Genomic DNA, 17584 nt, shown 5'->3' with positions numbered 1-17584 from the left:
TAAGGGGAAAGCTAACAGATGAGGAGCCCTGGGCACCCGGCTCCTGGGACCATCTCCTAACAGGACACTGTCATTATACGTGTCTCTGAGTAGACTTATCCCCGACTCATCCCAGCCACCTGTGCCCCGTCCCAGCCACCGTGTCCCATCCCAGCCACCGTGTCCTGTCCCAGCCACCTGTGCCCCATCCCAGCCACCGTGTCCTGTCCCAGCCACCTGTGCCCCATCCCAGCCACCGTGTCCTGTCCCAGCCACCTGTGCCCCATCCCAGCCACCGTGTCCTGTCCCAGCCACCGTGTCCTGTCCCAGCCACCTGTGCCCCATCCCAGCTACCGTGTCCTGTCCCAGCCACCTGTGCCCCATCCCAGCCACCGTGTCCTGTCCCAGCCACCTGTGCCCCATCCCAGCCACCGTGTCCTGTCCCAGCCACCTGTGCCCCATCCCAGCCACCGTGTCTTGTCCCAGCCACCTGTGCCCCATCCCAGCCACCGTGTCCTGTCCCAGCCACCTGTGCCCCATCCCAGCCACCGTGTCCTGTCCCAGCCACCTGTGCCCCATCCCAGCCACCGTGTCTTGTCCCAGCCACCTGTGCCCCATCCCAGCCACCGTGTCCTGTCCCAGCCACCTGTGCCCCATCCCAGCCACCGTGTCCTGTCCCAGCCACCTGTGCCCCATCCCAGCCACCGTGTCCTGTCCCAGCCACCTGTGCCCCATCCCAGCCACCGTGTCCTGTCCCAGCCACCTGTGCCCCATCCCAGCCACCGTGTCCTGTCCCAGCCACCTGTGCCCCATCCCAGCCACCGTGTCCTGTCCCAGCCACCTGTGCCCCATCCCAGCCACCGTGTCTTGTCCCAGCCACCTGTGCCCCATCCCAGCCACCGTGTCCTGTCCCAGCTACCATGTCCTGTCCCAGCCACCTGTGCCCCATCCCAGCCACTGTGTCCTGTCCCAGCCACCATGTCCTGTCCCATCCACCTGTGCCCCATCCCAGCCACCGTGTCCTGTCCCAGCCACCTGTGCCCAATCCCAGTACCCACACACTTCCTTGAACAGAGTATAATTTTCATAGACATTGAATGAAAATAATTTTATTAAAGTGACTTCATTGTGGACTTTATCAGGAAGAAAGTCAGCATTTCTGCCTCGCGCTTGCGCTGTTGGCTTCAGGCTCTGGGCACCTTCCCGTGGAGTGAGTCTCCCACAGGCCCATCTGTGCTGGACCCACAGTTGCTCTTTTTTGGGGCTGGGACTCCTTCTAGGCCAATGCCTGGCCGCTCAAAGAAAGGGTACTGAGCTAACAGGAAGGCAAGGAAGCCAGAGAAGAAAATGTATAGAAACATATTTTTCTTCCTCTTGAAGCCTCAGGAGTCTTCTAATTCTGCTTTTGGTGCAGCCATGAAAACATAGACTGGACAGCTCAGCGAAGGGTGGTGGGGGAGGGTCCTTGCAGATGCTGTCACATTGGTCCCATTCAAACTAGCCAGTGCTGTCAGGTGATATCTCAGGGAACAATTATGAAAGGGTAAATCAGGTGTGACTATTAGTCTTGAAGCATATGCAGTTTAGAGAGGAGACAAGTCTTCCATTTGCAAGATGATTAAAGAATAAGGAAATTCATATTCCGACAGACTTTTTTCAAATCTTTTGATTTGAATAAGCTCTTTTGTTCTCTGCACCCAAGCAGCCTTCACCTCCCCTGTCTTCATGTTCACCGTACTTGCAATTCCGTGCTTCATCTGTCTTCCCTGCTAGGTCGCAGACGGCAGGGGGCAGGGCTGAGCCTGCCCTAACCCCCATCACCAGCACCTAGCACAACACTGATTAGCTCTCAGTACATACTGTAATTATTGAACAGCAGGACTGCGTCTGTGCAGAGGGGAATTGTTAGGGAATTCGGAGAAGGGAGAGCTTCCAGAGGTGCTGAGACCTGAGTGGGCTCTGGACCATCTGGGAAGGTGAGGAGGAAGGGAGGAGGCAGACAGCGGGAGGTGTGGCCGGGGAAAGTGTAAAGGCCCAAGTGATCCTTGTTCCTGCTGGGAGCACGGAATGCTGAGCCCAGGGCCACGGCTTAGTGCGTGCCTGCTGACTGTGGTCATGGAGTGTTTCAACCATGTTGTTAGGAGGAGGCGGAGGAGGGGAGAACCGTGAATGGGGGCAGGGTACCCCATTCACTCTCCTCTCTTTCTGTCACACCCCACCCACCTCAAGACCACTCTGAGGTCCCTCCATGGGCCAACGCTGGGAGTCCAGCTCAGCATGGGAATCTTGTTAATGGGATCATAAGCTGTCACTGGCCTGGAGCAGCAGGGAAGCCACAGGAGACCGTCTGTCAGGCTTGGCATCTTTGTACTTTTGGCAAATGGAAGGCTAATGCAGTAATTAGTCTAGTTACGGGAGACTGTCATGGCAGGAACTGGGAAAAGCTATCAGCTTAGGGAGTCAGGTCCTGCAGAGAAAGCTCCTGTTTCTGTAGACTTCCTCCATCTGTGCATAGCACTGCTGCCTACAAGAAGCCAGCTTACTGGTGCTTTGTCCAAAATACGCATCACTGCCTTGCTCTCGGGAAAGGAGCTGACTGAATGCAGCATCATCTAGGCCAGCGGTTCTCAACCTGTGGGCCGCGACCCCGGCAGGGGTCGAACAACCAAAACACAGGGGTCGCCTAAAGCCACTGGAAATACATATTTTATTAACCGCCGGGGTCGCAACCCACAGGTTGAGAACCACTGATCTAGGCGAAGGCACCCATGCTTTGGCTCCACCACTGGCCAGATGTGTGACCTGGAGCAAATTACAGCCTTTACTACTGTGTTAGAACAGAGCAAGCACTCAACAAATGTGGCTAATTTTATTAATGATGTAATCTTTATTAGTGTAAACAACTCTAGAAAAGACAGTAAAGGTTTAGAAGAGATAACTTTTGTTAAATTTTTATATCTGTGTTTGTGTTTATCTATCCGACACAATATCTCTGGATCATAAAAGAGATCTTTTATTTACACACCGAGCATCTCAGCAACACCTGTTCCCCAGGCTCATTTCCCCTCCAGGCAGCACCATGAGGGCCAGATATTTACTGGCTTGTCCAGTGAAGCTTGTACCACAAGAGAGGAACCCTAAAATGATGAGACTCACAGCTTATATGAGGCATCTGGAACAAAAGGGGGAGGGGAAGGGAGGGTTTGGGGAAGACGGAAGGAGGAGAGGAGAGAGATCTCCACACTAAACTCTAAACAAGTTACCTCTGGGCAGAGGGGAAGGGTCGTCAGGTCTGTTACCACTGCAGTGTAAGCAGATGGCTCCGGCTAAGACAAGCCTCTACATTTTCCAGTGCAATGCACTACCTCTGCCTTCCAAGGCATGTTTAACCACTCAGCCACCCTTCAACCCAGTGACCAGTACTCTGCTCGCAAAGCCTGGACTGTGTGGAAGCGTGTAAATGTTCATAGAGCATTGTCTCTCGGCCGCTCTTTCTGGGCCACTGGCAGCTTCAGATGCATTTTGAATGCTTGCTCCCTAACACCCATATGTGTATGGGTGTGTGTATGTGTATTTGTGCACGTGTGTAATATGTCCTGGTCTTTGCACAGGCAAGTGTATACATTTTGTGGGTAATTTGTTTATGTACAGTGCCAGGAAATTTGTCAAGGTTTCTATGTAGAAGAAAGGATGAACCGGGCATATGAAATACTGTATAGGGTGTGAAACCACTAGGAATACAGAGGGTAGAAGGGAATTGGTGCTGGACCAGGATTTCAGAGACCTACCTGCCTTCAACACAACTAATCGCATGACTTGCGTAGCCTCTTCTCTGTGTATCAGCCCCCTTCTGTTTGAAATGTCGATGATTATATCTTCCATACTTACCCAACCAGTTAATAAAACTCAGATAAGAGGATATATGTAAAAGCACTTTGAGTAGTATAAAAGCCATACAAATCAAATGCAAGCTATTATTAGTGATGCTTTACCAGATTATGGTAAAAATGTTCACAAAGTGCACAGCAAAGTACCTGGCACAGAGTATTTATGCTATGAATATCACTTTTCCTTCCACGACCCTCTGCGCATACGACATACTAATTGTACTGTATAGATGGGTAGATGGATGGATGGATGGATGGCTAGAAGGAGCACTTTATCAATGCTCCTTCAAAATTACATACAAGATGCTTTACACAGAGCACTTGGTTTCCATTACTGTGGGAAGTGGTATTAGGAGAACTCTCCTAATATCCCAGCTCAGTGTTCCGACCTGCTGTGTAATCTACCATTGCAGAGAGGAAAACTGGAGTACTGAGAGGCAAAATAATGGGCAGCTAGGTGACTTTTCCTTCTAGAATAATAACAGTAATAACAGCATAGAAAAAAATAGTGTAGGTTGTTTGAGTTGCAAGGCACCCAGAGGTTTGTTTCTTGTGTGTCTGTTCTGTGCTAGGACAGGGGTACAGGCTCCTCTGCTGTTCACAGGCAAAGTCTAATGAAGAAAACAGACGTTAAACAAGTGACTCCAGTGAGGGTTGGAAGGACAACTCAACAAATTTTCATTTTAACTTGTTCTCCCTTACTTCTGGGAAAACTCCTACTGCTGAGTCAAAAGCAGACCCTTCTCACTCCCTGTTTAGTATTTTCCGAAAGCCAGAGAAGCTTCTTGGCTGACCTAGTTAGGGAGAATAGGAAGGAGAGGCCTGAGAGGGGGCAGGGATCCCCAAGGCTGGGAAGCTGATGGAATTCTGCGAGAACTGCAGGTGCAGAGAGACAGGTGGTAGGAGAACATCAGTGGCGAATGATTTCAGGACGCAGCAGGGTGGTTCGGGGGCTCCAGACTTTGTGAAGATTCTCAGGCTTAGGCGTGACGTGAAAGCAGAAAGGTCACCAGGCTCTGAGGGAATGTATGGACTTACACAATGAAGATATCGGTGGTGACAGTATTGGGTAGGCAGAATAATATCTATCCCTTCAAAGATGTCCATGTCCTAATCCCCAGACCCTGTAACTGTGGTACCTTCCATGGCAAAAGGGAATTTTGTAGACAAGATTAAGTTAAGGACTTTGAGATATAGAGAGATATTCCTGGACTATCCAGGGGGGCCCAACTTAATGATAGGATTTAAAGGTGAAAGACCCAGGTAAGAGAGTCATAGTCACAGAGCTGTAGATGCTATGCCGGTGGTTTTGCAGAAAGAAGAAGGAGCCATGAGTCAAAGAATGCAGGTGGCCTCTAGAGTCTGGAAACGTGAGAAAGCTGATTATCCCAGGGCCTCCAGAAAGAACACAGCTCTGCTGACTCCTGGATTTCAGCCTAGTGAGACCCATTTCAGATGACTGACTTCCAAAACTGAAAGATCATTGATTTGTGTGTTGTCACTACATTGTGGCAACTTGTGACAGTCCCCACAGGAGGCTTCTACAGTGGTGAGATGAGAGACAGAGGTCCTTCCCTTCTTTGGCCTCACATGAGTCTCCAAGATTCTTATCACCCCTAGGTGAGGGAGGGGTGTGAGACTCTCCTGACTGACCACTGACCAACCACTGACCTCGAATCCTAATTATTTATAGGTAAGGTGACCAATTTACAATGAAAAAAAGGACAAAAATAAATTGAAGAAAACAATATTGTAAATAAAAAAAAACATTTTATTCATTGCAACAATAATACACTATAATATGATAAATGCATAATAAAAACATTGTACAATATTTTATATTATAATTATGCTTACATGCCTATTAATTTTTAATAATACTTGTAAGAAAAAAGTACTCCTTTAGTAAAACTAAATACGAAACAAAACCACTAATTTGGAGTGACATTCAGATGTATTTATCATTTTCTAATTAAAAAACGTCTGTTTTTATGCAACTATTTAATCAAAATGTGTCATTAATAGATATGGTTTGAGGCTAGATTTCCACTTTAAAATTCGAATTTTGGTAAAATACTTGTAAATATAATTATATGTATTTGGAAGTTATTAAATAGATAGTGAATGAATAAAATGTGAATTGTGCTTACCTGTCTATGATAGAATATTCACTGAGAAAGAAATAATTATGAGTCTACAATGTCATATGTGCCGTGTCATGTTTCAGTAAGAAGTACACAAAGCAATTTGTGCGCTCGGTACTCTCAATATCGCGTGCTCTCTCAAGGTCTCCTATGTGGAGTGCATGCGTCGCATCTCGCCACACTGTACTGATCCTTGACAAATCGTTATGTCAAATACAAATATGTCACATCACACGCAATGGATCAACTCTGCATTGATTGAATATGGACATTTATAGATTAGTCTCCCAATATCAAAAAGGAGAACATGTAGGAGGACACTTTTCAAGGGAAGACAAAACTTATAAAAGAAGGACTGTCCTCCCTAAAGGAGGAGAATTGGTCACCTTATTATAGGAGTTGACAATTGCTAAGGACTTTCTATGTCACAAGCACAATATATTTGTTGTGTTTTTGTTTTTGTTTTTTTAAAGTTATCTTGAGGCTGTTTTGAGACCCTGGGTAGAAGCCAGCCAGTTCTCCTTCCTGAGAAGTCAATTAACCACACTCTCAAGCATTCCCTTATCCGGCTTTCACAATCCACTATCCACCCACCCTAGTTACCCCAGGGCCAGGCACTGGACAACCAGGGACAGCCTCAACACCCCAGAGCTTGTTGAAATATTCAAACTACCCAATCTTGAGCTTACTTGCCCTGCCTCCCCTGTTCTTTCCTTTAGAAGCCTCAATAAAGTACTTGCCCATAATTCCCCCCTCTCTGTCCCATGACCAACACTAGGGCCTCCCTGAGTGGCCCTGCGTGGTGTCCTGGGTTCTTGACAGGAAGTGATAAGTGAGAAAAACTGTGAAACTCTTTCTGATCTCTCTCTTGATCTGTGTCTGGCCTCACCCTACCTCACCCCAGGTAATGGGGTTAAAGCATCAGGCGCTGTGCTAAAACCCTCTACATGCACTTCCTCATTTAATTCTCACCACAGAGCAATCAAGAAGTTATTTATCACCATAATCTAGTTGCTATTATTATCCCTACTTTACATGATGAATAAAGAGCACTGAAGCGACTTGCCCATTATCAGCTCGTGAGTGGCAGGGCTAAGATTCAAACCCAAAGAGCCAGGCTCCAGAATCTGGGCTCTTCTCTACCATGCTGTGCTGCCCACAGTGATGACGTGGCATCTGCCGCCATCTTAACAGGATGGGTGCTCCAAGCTGGTTTATTTTAACGTAAAGTAACTAAAGAAATGTGACATGTCTAATACACCACACTTCTGAAATTGAAGTCCTGCCCTTAACAAGCATCATTAGGCGAGGCCTAATGTGAGTGACAGCTGGGGAGACTAATGCAATCTGAGGTCTCCCTGAGATAGGAGATTTAAAACATCTAATTTACATGTAATTATATTAAACATTCCTGGTACATAGTCATACTTCATACAGCTGGTTGGTTTAAAACAACCTCTAAAATGTGGCCACCTTTGACTGTTCTGGCCAATAAGTGTTCAGACATTGGGGACTGCTAGGTTAATTTACCAACAAGGTTTGGCCTTGAGAGGAGATGGCAAAGAATGTTCTGAAGACACTCTTATTTCTGCAACGCTAAAGCAAGGGATAGAGTTGGCCTGCTGGCCCCTCCCACACACGGTGATGGTCTTGGAGCAAACAGATCTCATTCTGTCCTAACCTGGGGCAAAGCAAAGTCTGAGACAGAAGCTTGCATGCAAGTGGATGAGAATGTGATTTTAGCAAGGTAGAGTGATGCACAAGGAGTAAGACAGGGCAGAAGGAAATCCTAATGAAAGGGTGTGTTGGGGAGTTGGCCGCTGCGAAAGGTAACTGGAACACAGTCCACTCTGACCTTCAGAGGGACCTTATGACATGTCTCCAAACAGTCCACCCAAGGGACCAATGGGGAATATTGTCATCAGTCTCTATGCTGATTGGTCCTGGGCCTTAATCAATGGGCCTTAACTGCCCCATATTCCAGGTGCCTGCGTGGGAGGCAGGGTAGGTAGGGAGATGAGCTGGGTGTAGGCCCTGTAAGACCCATTCAAGTGCAAAACCTGTCCAAGTCTGCCTAGAACTTTTGCCACAGCCATGGCTGGATGAGGAGTCGGGGCCAAAAGCATTTGAAGTTGTGCCCAAGAAATACCCAACACCTATCTGGACCCTGAAGACCTCAGTGAGGACCGGTGCTGCTGTGCCCTGCGTGTCAGGGGGCCTTGGTCCCAGAAGCACAGCCCCCTTTCACCCTGCCCCTCTCCTAGAGAGCAGCTAGGACACATAGAGATAAGCAGCTTCCATTCTTTCTCCCCTAGAGCTCTCTCCTCATACACCTAGAGCTTTTGGCCCCAAAATACATTTGGAACATAACCCTGGCTGGGGAAGCATTTCCCCCCTAAAGCAACAATTATGATAAGCAAATACAGGATTCTGTCATATACTATGCCTGCTGCTGAGTGACAGGGTACACTCAGGTACAATTCCCAGCTAGAGCCAACAGTCCACATCATTCAGGACATAAGACTAGCACCAAAACACATTTACATATCATTCTATAAAGGATTTCTATGCATTTTGTTAATCTGCACAACAAATCCCATGAAGAAGGAATTATAACCTTAATTTTATAGACAAGCAAACAGAGGCTCAGAGCAGTTCATTGATTTGTTCAAGATTCCAGAGCTGTTAAATCATAAAACTAGAAATACAGTCTAGTTCATCTGATTCCAACTCTGAATCCCTTTATAGCCTCCACGGGGCCCAGCCAGTCAAACAATTGAGCCTACTGGCAGACTCTGCACTCCTTGAGAACAGGAATGATTCATTCAGTTCACAGAGTTGATCTGGTTGTGACCAAACACATGTTGACAGAACAAGTTCCTGCTCAGACATGGTGAGCACCTTACACAAAACAAAGACTCTATCCATGCATTCCTGGTGCCCAGCAGATAACAGATGTCAATAAATGTATGCTGAACGTGTGCAGAAAAAAAGAAAGCATTCTACTGCTGCTCTTTTGAAACAATTTCTCAAACCCACAGCCAAGTTCCATATACAGTATCAAGGGCTTTTTCCTCTAGTATTTCCTGCAAACAAGAGTATTCTCCAACCACAATTCAACCACTAGAATCAGGGAATTAACATGGCCGCAGGAGAACAGATGTCATCTAATCCCTGGATGTCATTTAAGTTTCAATCATGGTCCCAATAATGTCCTTTATAAAACATGATCTCATCCAAGGTCCCATGCTGCATTTAGTTGTCATAACTCCTCGCTCCTCTTTAATTTGAAATAGTCCTTCAGTTTTCTCTTGATTTTTATGCCCTTGATACTTTTGAAGAATACAGCTCAGTTCTCTTGTAGGACACCGTTCCATTTGGGTTTATCTAATGTCTTCTCTTGATTGGGTTCATGTTATGCATCTTTGACAGGAATATCATAGTAGCATCCTAGGTTCTTATTCTATCTTGCCAAGTTTTAACACACAATTTAAATATGACCCATTTCTGATCATGTGCCTTTTGGTAATTTAATTAAGATGGATCTGCTAGGCTTCTCTACTGAAAAGTCATCATTTTCTCTATTATAGATAATAAGTAATTTGGGAGGAGGGGAGGATTCTGAGACTACAAATATCTCATTCCTCATCAAACTTTATATTTATTCATTTATCTACCTATATCAGTTTGGATACAGTGTTTCCTATTTTTTCCACTGCATTTAAATTTTTAACTATTTATTTTAGGCTCAGTTGCCCCAGATTCAGCTAGTGGGAACCCCTCACACAGGTTCTGTGTCCTTTTGTCATGTCTCATTAATCACTGAGCATCTCCATACTTTCTGGCACAACAAGTTCCACAGCATGTTCCAGCTCATCCTGTACTTTCCCAGCCCTGCCCCAGGAAACACACATTTCTCCAAAGAGCTTGGTTTCTTTTACTGAGGAGTGGTATTTAGAAACCAAGATCTGAGTGTGAAGGATGTTTATTAATTTTGTGTGTCACTCCTCCCGGGCCCCTTTCAGTGGACAGAGATAGGACGCACACATACACTCTTCGATGTTTATGTCTACATCTATTCTACAACCATGAATTCACACCAATACCTCCATCTCAATCCGATACCACAGGGTTTGTTCTAGTTTTCTCCCTGTCCATATTTGTAAATGCCTTTTCCTACAGTAAAAAGTCCACTTCTCATTATACCTAATATTTTTACGTATTTGGTCAGTCCTTCTGTATACAACCAATCTCCAACTGCGGCCCCTTTTCCTTCTGTCAGGAGATGTCCATCTCACCCACCTCCGACTCCCACATTCCACACTGGGTCCCCTTTGCCCACATGGGCACCCTCCGTATCCTGCTCAGGCTCCAGCTCTGCTCTTGGCCACTGAAGTCTCCCCCACTTCACTCCACCAACATTGCATGGATGCCTACTCTGCTCGGCTCTCCTAATGGCTTTAGTACTAAATTGTTCAGAAAAAGAAAAGGGAAAGCCCTAAAGCTGCTTTGAGAGCGAGAGTATGAACTACGTTCACACACACGCCCTGACCCAGCTTTTCCAGGACCAAGCACAGAAAAAAACACTCATGAGGAGAATAAAACACATCTACTGGCTAAGAGGCAATGCTGGTTGATGATGGTGGGAGTGAAGATAACTTTTAAGAAGGAGGAAGACTTGGACACAAGATGGGATGCTAGGGTTCTAATAATGTTCTAATATGTAATTACCATTGGTGAATGAAGTATCGATATGACTAAACTGCCAATGTCTTCTCTTTAAGAGAGTGATGTGACAAATAACGATGAATTATGTGTGAATACAGTTTGTGGCAGGAGACCAGATCTCTCCCACTTAGCTAACACATGACGTTTGTGATGAAATCATGGATCAGATTGGGGAGCTGCCTGGACATTTTACAGATGAGAAAATTGAAGCCAGAGGAAATTTGTGTCATGTCTTTGTCATATTCTGTTATCAAAATAATGCTGGCTTCGGCCCTGGACGGTTGGCTCAGCGGTAGAGCGTCAGCCTGGCGTGCGGGGGACTCAGGTTCGATTCCCGGCCAGGGCACATAGGAGAAGCGCCCATTTGCTTCTCCACTCCCCCTTCTTCTCTGTCTCTCTCTTCCCCTCCCGCAGCCAAGGCTCCATTGAAGCAAAGATGGCCCAGGCGCTGGGGATGGCTCCTTGGCCTCTGCCCCAGGAGCTAGAGTGGCTCTGGTCACGAGCAACGCCCCGGAGGGGCAGAGCATCGCCCCCTGGTGGGTGTGCAGGGTGGATCCCGGTCGGGCACATGCGGGAGTCTGTCTGACTGTCTCTCCCTGTTTCCAGCTTCAGAAAAATACAAAATAAAATAAAAAATAAAAATAATAATGCTGGCTTCATAAAATGAGTTGGAAAGTGTCTCTTCTTTTTCTATTATCTAGAATCGTTTTAGTAAGATTGAAGATATTTCTTCTTTAGCTATTTGAAGAAAGTACACCGGTGAAGGCATCGAGGCTTAGAGATATCATTGTGGAAGGTTTTGAATCCCAGTTTCATTACTTTAAGAATTGTAGTACTATTCAAATTTTCTCTTTTTTTCTAGTTTCCATTTTTATAGGCTGTAGATTCTTGAAAGGAATTTGTAAACTTTATTTATATTGTCAAATGTATTTGCTTAAGGATTCTTAATATTCTCTTTAAAATTTTGTAATGTTTGTAGTATCAATAGAAATGTGTCCATTTTCATTATTTATATAGAGCATTTGTATCTTTTTTCTTGATCAATCTCATCAATTGCATTTATTCTTACAAAAATAGCTTCTGGTTTTTGCTGATTTTTCTCCATTGTACATTTGAGGGGGGGGGGGTTGTTTGTTTTTTGTTTGTTTGTTTTTTGTATTTTTCTGAAGTTGGAAACGGGGAGGCAGTCAGACAGACTCCTGCATGCGCCCGACCGGGATCCACCCGGCATGCCCACCAGGGGGTGATGCTCTGCCCATCTGAGGCATTGCTCTGTTGCAACCAGAGCCATTCTAGCACCTGAGGCAGAGGCCATAGAGCCATCCTCAGCGCCTGGCCCAACTTTGCTCCAATGGATCCTCGGCTGCAGGAGGGGAAGAGAGAGACAGAGAGGAAGGAGAGGGGTAGGGGTGGAGAAGCAGATGGGTGCCTCTCCTGTGTGCCCTGGCCGGGAATCGAACCTGGGACTCCTGCACACCAGGCCGACGCTCTACCACTGAGCCAACCAGTCAGGGCTTGTACATTTGTTTTTTATGAGAGGGATTTCTGCTCTTCAAAATTTTATTTGTTGATCTTAGAGAGAGAGGAAAGCGAGAGAGAGACAGACAGAAACATTGGTCTGTTCCTGTATGTGCCCTGACCAGGGACCAAACCGGCAACCTCTGAGTTTCGGGACGTCGTTCTAACCAACTGAGCTACTTGCCCAGGATGAGGGATTTCTGCTCTTAATGCTCTGTTTTCATTTCTCATAGTTCTTTGAGTTAATTTGTTTCTCCTCTTTTAGATGGTTGACTTTCAAACTTTTTCTTCCCAATGTGTGCTTTTATGGTTAAAATTTCCCAGTAAGCACTACTAGCTTGATCCCCAAAGTTTTTATTATTATTATTCTTTTATTTAAAATATTTTTTACTTCCCATTGTAATTTCTTTTTTAACTTATATATAATTTAGTAGTGTATATCTTTTTATTTATTTTTATTTTTATTTTTTTAGCATAAAGAGAAACAGAGACAGAGATGAACAGGAAAGGACAGAGATGAGAAGCATCATCTCTACTAAAGTTGTGGCACTTTAGTTGTTCATCGATTGCTTCTCATATGTGCCTTGACCTGCAGGCTTCAGCTGAGCCAGTAACCCTTGCTCAAGCTGGTGATTCTATGCTCAAGCCAAATGAGCCTGCATTTAAGCCAGCGACCTCTAGGTTTTGAATCTGGATCCTCAGCATCCCAGGTTGACACTTTATCCACTGCACCACCACCTGGTCAGGTTAGTAGTATATATCTTAATTTTCAAACATTTGCAGCATTTCCATTTCTTTTTCTCTTCTTTTTTTTTTTACTTTAAATATTTTTTCTTTTTTAAATTACAGTTGACATACAATATTGTATATAATACATTAGGTATTAAGTTATAAATTAGACATGATACTTACTAAGTGACCATCATGATAAATCTAGTTCCCATCCAACACCATAGTTTTTATAACACTATTGATTATAACATCTATGCTGTATTTAACATTACCATAACTATTTTGTAACTATAAATTTGTACTTGTTAATCCCTTTACCTTTTCACCCAGTCCCTCAACCACCCTCCCCTCTGGCAAACAGCAAAATGTTCTCTTCATCTGAGTCTATTTCTGTTCTGTTTGTTCATTTCTTTTCTTTTCTAGATTCCACATACAAATGAAATTGTATGTCATTTCTCTTCCTCTGTATGCCTTATTTCACTCAGCACAATACTTCCAGGTCCATTCATGTTGTTGCAGATGCAAATAACATCCTTTTCTATAGCTGAACCATATTTCATTGTATATATACATCATTTATTTGTCCATTTATCTATTGATGACACTTAGGTTGCTTCTATATCTTTGCTAGTGTAAATCATGTTGCCATGAACATATGGAAGTATATGACTTTTTAAATTTAGTGTTTTGAGTTTTCCAGAAATGGAATTGATGACTTCTTCTTTGTCTCTTGATATATAGACTTTGTATTAAAGTCTATTTTCTCTGGTGTAAATATTTCTACCTCAACTTTTCATTTGTTAGTTTGCTTCCATTTTTATAAAATATCTTTTCTCATTGTTTACTTTTAAGTCTTTGTGTGTCTTTTGATCTGAAGTGAGTCTCTTTTAGACAGCTTGTGTGAGGATCCATTCAGCCTCCATTTATCTTTTGATTAGAGCATTTAATTCATTTACATTTAAAATAATTGTTGATAGATATGTATTTCTAGCAATTGTATTACATTTTTTATGATTCATATTTTTTAAATTTTTTGTTTATTATTATTCACATTTTAATCATTTTTTTCTTCTTCTTCTTAAAGAAGACCCTTAAACATTTCTTGTAATACTGGTTTGGTGGTGATTAATTCCTTTAGCTTTTACTCATCTGGAAAGCTCTTTGTCCTTTGATTCTAAATGATAGCCATGCTGGGTAGAATAATCTTAGTTGTAAATTCCTGCTTTACACCACTTTAAATATTTCATGCCAATCCCTTCTGGCCTGCAAAGTTTCTGTTGAAAAATCAACGGACAGTCTAATGGGAGCTCCCTTGTAGGTAACTAACTGCTTTTCTTTTTTCTTTTTTAATTGAATTTTATTAGGATGATTCTAGTTAAGATAATAATTTCAGGCACCCAATTCTACAACACATCTCTGTACACTATATTGTGTGTTTACCACTCCAAGTCAAGGCTTTGTTGTCCATCACCATTTATTCTTCTATACCCTCTTTCACTCCCTCCACCCACTCCCAGTCAACCACAACACTGTTGTGGTGAGTTTTTTGGTTATTTTTTGCTCTATCCTTCCAGTTTGCTGAGAGCTTTAAACATAAATTGGTGTTGAATTTTCTCAAGTGTTTTTTCTGCATCTACTGATATGATCATGTTATTTTTATCCTTTATTTTATCCTTTATTTTGTTTATATGGTGTATCACATTTATTGATTTGAAATGTTATGTCAACTTTGCATTCCCGGAATAAATCCTACTTGATCATGGTGTATAACCAACTTAACATATTATTGGATCTGGTTTGCTAATGTTTTGTTGAGGTTTTTAGTATCTATGTTCATCAAAGATATTGATCTATAGTTTTATTTTCTTTGTAGTGTCTTTCTCCGGTTTTGGAACTTGATAATGTTGAAGTTGTAAAATGAGCTTGAGAGTCTTCTCTTTGCTTGAAGTTTTTGGAATAGTTTGAGAAGGGAAAGTGTTAATTCTTTAAATGTTTGGTAAAATTCACCAGTGAAGCCATCCAGCCTAGGACTTTTCTTTGCTGGGATTTTTTTTATTACTGCTTCAATTTCATTGGCTATAATCTGTCTATTCAGATTCTACTCAGTTTTGGACAATTGTATGTTTCTGGGACTTTATCCATTTCATCCAGATTGTTCAAGTTATTGGCATATAGTTGTTCATAATATTTTCTTACAATCCTTTGTATTTCTTTGGTTTCTGCTGTTACTTCTTCTCTTTTATCTCTGATTTTATTTGGGTCTTTTCTGCTTTTTCTTGAAGACTCTAGTTAAAGTTATTTTCAATCATTTAAAAAATCTTTTTAAAGAATCAGCTCTTGAGTTCATTGATCTTTTGTATTTTTTAGTCTCTATTTTGTTTATTTCTTCTCTGATTTTTATTATTTCCTTCCTTCTACTCACTTTGGACTTGTTTGTTCTTCTTGTTCAAGTTCCTTTAAGAGTATGGTAAGATTGTTCATTTGAAATTTTTCTTGTCTCTTGAGATAGACCTGTAATACTATAAATTTCCCTCTTAGGACTGCTTTCACTGTGTCCTATAGATTTTGGGTTGTTGTGTTCTCACTTTCATTTTGTTTCACAATATCTTTTGATTCGTCCCTTGATCTCATTGTCAACCCATTCATTGTTTAATAACAGGTTGTTTAGCCTCCATGTCTGTGTTTTTTGGCTTTTTCTTGGGATTGATTTTTAGCATTATGGTCAGAGAAGATCCTTGACATGATTTCAATATTCTTAAATTTATTGAGCCTTGACTTGTGTCCTAACATGTTGTCTATCCTTAAAAATGTTCCATGTGCACTTGAAAATAATAAATATTTTCTGTTTGGGGGTGAAATGCTCTGAAGATACCATTTAAATCCAGCTGATCTAATGTATCACTTCAAGCTGCCATTTCCTTATTGATTTTCTGTGTGGATGATTTACCCATTGATGTCAATGGGTTGTTAAAAATCCTCTACTATGACAGTATTGCTGTCAGTCTCTCCCTTTATGTTCATCAAGATTTGCTGTACAGACACACTGGCTGACTGTGAGGTTCTATCTATACCAAAGCATGCAAGCTGCTGTGCAGGTGCTGACCACAGAAAACAGAATTTACCTCAGCTGGGTTTGGTGCCTGATGGTATCTCCCTTTGGATATGCTGCTTGCAAAGCTGATTAGATCCTGCTGTGATGTTTCCTGAATCTGGCTACTGGTTATGTTGGTCCTGGAACTCATGAGAGAAAACCTGGATCAGGGCAATGTAAGATGCTACCTGTGACTGGCTTTCAGCCACCTGTTTGGAGCTACAAGTAATCCACAGTTTGTGGCAGCTCTGCTGGGCTTAGGTGCAGATAGGAAGGACCAATCTGCACACCAAGGCCAGTTTTTACCAGCATGTGGCCCATGGGCAGGTCAGCAATAGTCCTAAGGCACACTGCAATCCACCTCTGGCTGCCCAGCCTGCTGACTGCCTATTAGGCTCTGTCACTGAAAGGGCGTCTGGTGGATTAGGGAGTATGGGGCTATTGGATCTCTCTTGAGGGAAAAATGTGAGTCAGGCTTCAGAGATGTGGTGGGTATGTCCCCTACCCCCCAACAGCATCACAGGCCTCAGTCCAGTGGTGGAATTCAGCTAGTTTGCACAGGTTCAGCAGAACTGACACCTAATTTTTTGTTGCATTCAGCAAACCGTCACACTTTATCCACTGAGCGACTGGCCAGGGCACTTGTAATCAGAGTTCTCTCTAAGGTGGGCACCTGGGCAGCTTAATGTGGAAATCACAAGTTTACATTCCTTATTCTTTTTTAATGTTCATCTATGCAACAGCATATTCTAAGCCCCCGTAGTAATGTTCACTTCATTCATAGTTGAAAAAAATTGCAAGTGAGGACGCCAATCAAGAAGCAATATGGAAATAGCTTAAATAACAGTTTTATTGTTTTTTTGTCAGATATTATTTGATATTTTTTCATTAATATTTTAAAACTCTTATAAAATAATTTAGTTTTATGTACCTCTTTTATTGTTATTATTTAAGTATTAAATGCATGAAATACTGTAATAAACTACTTTCTGGTATATCATTTTTTTAATACTTAAAATGATCATTAAGGCAGAGAATCAGTTGTTAAATCATTTGAATCTCAGCACTGTCTCAGTCTGTCCTGAATTTTGCCCAGACCTCAGCAGAGGGAGCCACTAGGAAGTGGGCATGTCAGGCATTGGAGCCTGGAGTACAGGTCAACTGGCAGACAGGAGGGTAGTTCCATTGACACTGTCACGAGGGGGAAGCACCAGTCAGATTTACAGGAAAGTGAAGGGAACAGCTCCTGCCTGATAGCCACAGAACTGAAACATTGTCACTCCTTGAGTCTGTCTAAACCTCTACTCCCTGGTCAAGACAGCTGGTTCCTCACTCAGCAAGGCCTAATCTCTGCAATGGGCAAATTTCCTGCTCCTAGGCTGTTGCCACACGGAGGGGAGTGCTCTGCCCCAGAATGCTGGCAATTGCAGTATGAGAGAATGACTCAGCACAGGGATTTTGGTAGCTGTCCCCCTGTGTCTCTCCCCAGAGCCACCAACTGCCAT

This window comes from Saccopteryx bilineata, chromosome 2 (assembly GCF_036850765.1).
Source record: "Saccopteryx bilineata isolate mSacBil1 chromosome 2, mSacBil1_pri_phased_curated, whole genome shotgun sequence".
Taxonomy (NCBI): domain Eukaryota; kingdom Metazoa; phylum Chordata; class Mammalia; order Chiroptera; family Emballonuridae; genus Saccopteryx; species Saccopteryx bilineata.
This window is presented reverse-complemented; position numbering follows the sequence as displayed.